This window comes from Myotis lucifugus, unplaced genomic scaffold, assembly GCF_000147115.1.
Source record: "Myotis lucifugus unplaced genomic scaffold, Myoluc2.0 scaffold_18, whole genome shotgun sequence".
Lineage (NCBI taxonomy): Eukaryota > Metazoa > Chordata > Mammalia > Chiroptera > Vespertilionidae > Myotis > Myotis lucifugus.
Window position 1 is genome coordinate 8,833,226 of NW_005871066.1, and position 4,369 is coordinate 8,837,594.

The 4,369-nt window shown below is 42.7% G+C and overlaps 1 pseudogene; it reads right to left on the bottom strand.

Moving 5' to 3' along the window:
• Nucleotides 1-233: 233 nt before the first annotated feature.
• Nucleotides 234-1,290, bottom strand: LOC102439716 (annotated as a pseudogene).
• Between the last annotated feature and the right edge of the window lie 3,079 nt (nt 1,291-4,369).

Genomic DNA, 4,369 nt, shown 5'->3' on the forward strand with positions numbered 1-4,369 from the left:
AATATTTTCCTTCTATGGTCTCTTAGGAGACTTTTCTTCAAGAAGAAGTAGGCAAATCTTTACTATGTTTTGCATGACTGTATCCTCTCTCTCTCTCGCTCTCGCTCTCGCTCTCACTCTCTCTCTCTTCTCTTTCTCTGAGACATACTTTGTTCTATTTGTCAAAACTCCAGAGAGCAAGTATCAGACAAACATTCCACCAGGCATCAAAGGCCCTTCTGGGCTCCATGGATTTATAAATGCCAGCTCCACATCACCCTCTGGCTTGTTTCTTCCTCTTCTTCCTCTTCCTCCCCATCCTCACCCTCATCCTCATTGCCCATAGCCCTGAATGACCCACTTGTTGGGGTCCTGGAGGACGAGGTACTGGCCCTCCTCCAGCTTCATGCAGAAGTGGAGGAGGCAGTGAGCATGCCCCAGCGTCCTCTCTGCTCAGGTGGCTCTGGCTGGCACACTCGTGGGGCGGGCACTGCTGGGTGCCCAGGATGACGTGGTGCGAGAAGTCTTTCTCACGGTTCCAGGACAGGTAACCAAACTTGAGGTCCTCGGATCTGGCCAGCAAAGCCCAGCAGGTCCATCGGGACAACTTGTAGCTGTTGTTCTTCAGCTCGGCGGGTGGCAATGCGGCCCCTGGCTGCGACTCCAGCTTCTGATGCCAGGCAGCGCCATTAGAGCGCCCGAGTCCCACTCGCTGAGGGCCTTGATGTTGATGGAGGACACTCCCCCATGGGCTCCAGTCACGACCCAGCCATGCGCACCGCGGGCAATCAGGTCAACGTCGTCTCCAGGCGATTTAATTCTTATCCGTGTCGGCCTCCACAGCGGGTTTGGGCTGGGGAAGTTGTATCTTCCTTTCCCCATCCCCAGGCGCTGCTGGGAGACGCTGTGGTACAGGTTGCGGCGCATTGAAGGACTTACCCTCACCTTGAGGGGGCTTGGCCATGCCGCTCACTGTCAGGAGGTCAAAGTCAGAGCTGTACGTCTGGTCAAAGAGGAGCTGGGACCCGACTCTCCGGACCACGTTGTCCCAGGAATACACGGAGCAGGTGCAGCTCATCATTGTGGACAGAACAGCGTCGGTCCCCCGGGTTTCCGCCAGGTTTCGGATGGCAGGTCCCCTGCGGTGGCGACGGGGTGGACCCTGCGCTGGAGGCTCCGCAGGGGCATCTCGCTCCTCGTGGTGATGCGCTCCAAGGCTGGTGGGGCACATCCTGAAACCGCTCGGGGGTCCGCACAGGAACCCCAACCTGAGCGGTTGTCTTGGATCAGGGGTGTCACTAACTTCGTCATCTTCTGAAACCTGCAAGGGCCTCAGCCAGCCCCGGTGGCGAAAGGTAGTCCGGGCCAGAGAATTCGCCATCAGCGGCACTCAGAGGAACCGGGAAAGAAGGCTCAGTGACTATATTTTCTAAGACGAATATTCTGAATAAAGGATGTTTTTCTGATTACTGAGTTTATTATGTGAAAAATGTTACAATGATAGAAAAATTGCATAATCATTTAGTGATGGTTGTAAATAATTTTTTTTTTTTGGAAAATAGTAAACATTACATGACGGTGGAAGGGGGTTGGGACTGGGCTGTATTTATTATATGCAAAGTGAACTGAAATCTGACGTGATAATTTTCATCCTTATGTGAAGAACAATATATTCTGATCATATTATTCTTTTTAAAAAAATATATATTTTATTGATTTTTTTTTTACAGAGAGGAAGGGAGAGGGATAGAGAGTTAGAAACATTGATGAGAGAGAAACATCGATCAGCTGCCTCCTGCACACTCCCTACTGGGGATGTGCCCGCAACCAAGGTACATGCCCTTGACCGGAATCGAACCCGGGACCTTTCAGTGCGCAGGTCGACGCTCTATTCACTGAGCCAAACCGGTTAGGGCTGATCATATTATTCTTATTTTAGAATTTTATATCGAGAAAACCCCTGCCCAATGGAATGACATTTTAGAAACATTAGCACAAATGAAACAAGAAGTTGTGTTTAGTGTCTGACTCTTCTGTGATCAGCATGATGGCTAACATCTGTGGTGTCCGGATGGCGCATTGTCGGTTTGCTGAAACCCCAAAATACAGAAGCAATTTTTGTTTTGTTTTTCCAGTGTGGTCAGGAGCCCGAATTCTTATCCGAACATAGTCACCAGGATGGCTGCTGTAGTTGCAAAGAATGATAAATGACTCAACTGTGTTACCACTTCGTTAAGTTCTACTTTAGCTCTTGCAGTAGAATTCAAATTGTGCCAGCCGTCTTTTATTAGTCAGTCCCATGGGATTTTTATTATTATTTTGAACAAGATCTATTTTTGTTTAATTCTATGGGAACCACACATACTTTGTACATTTGCCAGAAATTTATTTTCCAATGAATATTGCTCAATTCTAAGTAAGTACATTCTGCAGTTCTATGCTGGGCACAGTAGGGTGAGTTCAGTTAGGAACACCATTTAACGTTACGTAATATAGCCTGGACTTTTTTGTAACTCTAATGTTCTGGTAGCTAAAAGTGTGTTTGGGTTTTGCTTATTTTCTTTCAAAGTGATCGGTTTTAAACAAAAACATATTTTTTTCTTAAGAAGTCATTAAGAACTGATTTGCTACAAGTGTGGACTTAAAATTGTTGAAATGAGAGTCAAGAAACACTTAATTGGAATTGAAGAATTACAGTTTGGGGAGCATAGATTCAGGCAGAAACCCAGGTAGTGTGAAGGTAAGAGGTTTTCTGAGAAAAGGAAAGGAATAATTAAATACACACACACACACACACACACACACACACACAAATAATTCCTACAGGTGCTGATCAGCTGAGCTGCTCTTGTCTGTACGTGATTGGTTACTGATTCTGTCTTCAGATAGAGAGTTCCTAACATCAGTCCTTGTGGTCAGGATGTCCACTATCTTGCTGGCTTCACAAATACTTGTAAGACAAGGTTGGTTTGACCCCGTCCAAACATTCCAAAGTTTCAAGGAGGAAGACGTGCAAGGCAGTTTCTCTGGAATGGCAGCTCCCACTCCATTTTGCAATGGCTTCATTTATGTCATTTTTCACACACCTGCTCAATGCACTTACTCATGCATAGAGATGAACATTGTTAGCTATACTAGTAGTAACCGGAAAATTAACATCACATATCCTTTCACAACAGAAAAAAAGGAAATATTTTTACTAAATTTTGGGGCATGGCATTCATGGAAATCTTGAGCTTGTTTCCAGAGGCGAAGATCTCTTATTCTACTGCCCTGCCTGTGGGAGCATGGATATTAACACTATGCTTCTCTGGCCCCAGAAAAGCAGAACATTTTCACTTGCAACAAAGCTTAACGACCAGGACTGGAAGAAGACAAAGTGGCAATCTTATTACAAGACAGGACCTTTCAGTGTCTCAGACCCCGAAGGATAGTTAGATGTTACATTCTATTCAATGAAACAATAGAATCTTTGCGTAAAACTGTCTAAGCAAAATCTATAGAAAATGATGAATCCTGTACTAAAGCTTACTACTAAAAAATAATAACATTACAAAGCTTTTGCAAAGACTGTTTTCAGAGCACCAAGAAGAAAACTGAGGGGATTTTTAGTAAATGTCATTTACTGTCTTGCCAAAAAGAGGAGAGAGAGAAAGAGAGAGAGAGAGAGAGAGAGAGAGAGAGAGAGAGAGAGAGAGAGAAGAGAAAAGAAAGCAGGGATTTTTTGTTTGTTTCTTTGTTTGGTTGGTTGATTTAGTTTGGTCTGGCTTTTTATTGTAGAGACATAAACAATGGAAGACTATATGATTTAAACTAGTCGTGAAAGTATTTGCCCAAATATATAAGGCATGAAATAAAATTCTGGGTTTTGTTTTGTCTTGCCAGATATTTTTTAAGTGTGCTTCTTTATATGGTGAAAATAATGAAGACTAAAATTTAAATGGCCCTAAATCCCATTGTCTAGATAACTATTGATATGTATATTTTTAATTTAGAAGTATTTTTAAAAATTCAAACATTACTGAGAGGTGTAAATGATAAATTGTAGTGTTCCCACAATCTCCCACCCCTTCTTAACAGAAAAGGGTATATGTCCCCAGACACACATACACATATGTATGTATGTGTATACATATATATGTGTGTGTATATAATTAAGTTTTTTTTCCAAAAAAGTGTTATACCTTGAATTTTTTATTTAATAATATATTTGCAGATTTCCCCATATCAGCACACACAGAGCTATCACATTATTTTTAACAGTTATATAATACAGTGTACTGTAAGTATTTAACCAGTCTCCTGTTGATTAACATTTAGGTTGTTTTTATTTTTTTTATTTTTGGGACTATATCTATAAAGGTGGCAGTTGAATAGCAGTGAAATGCTG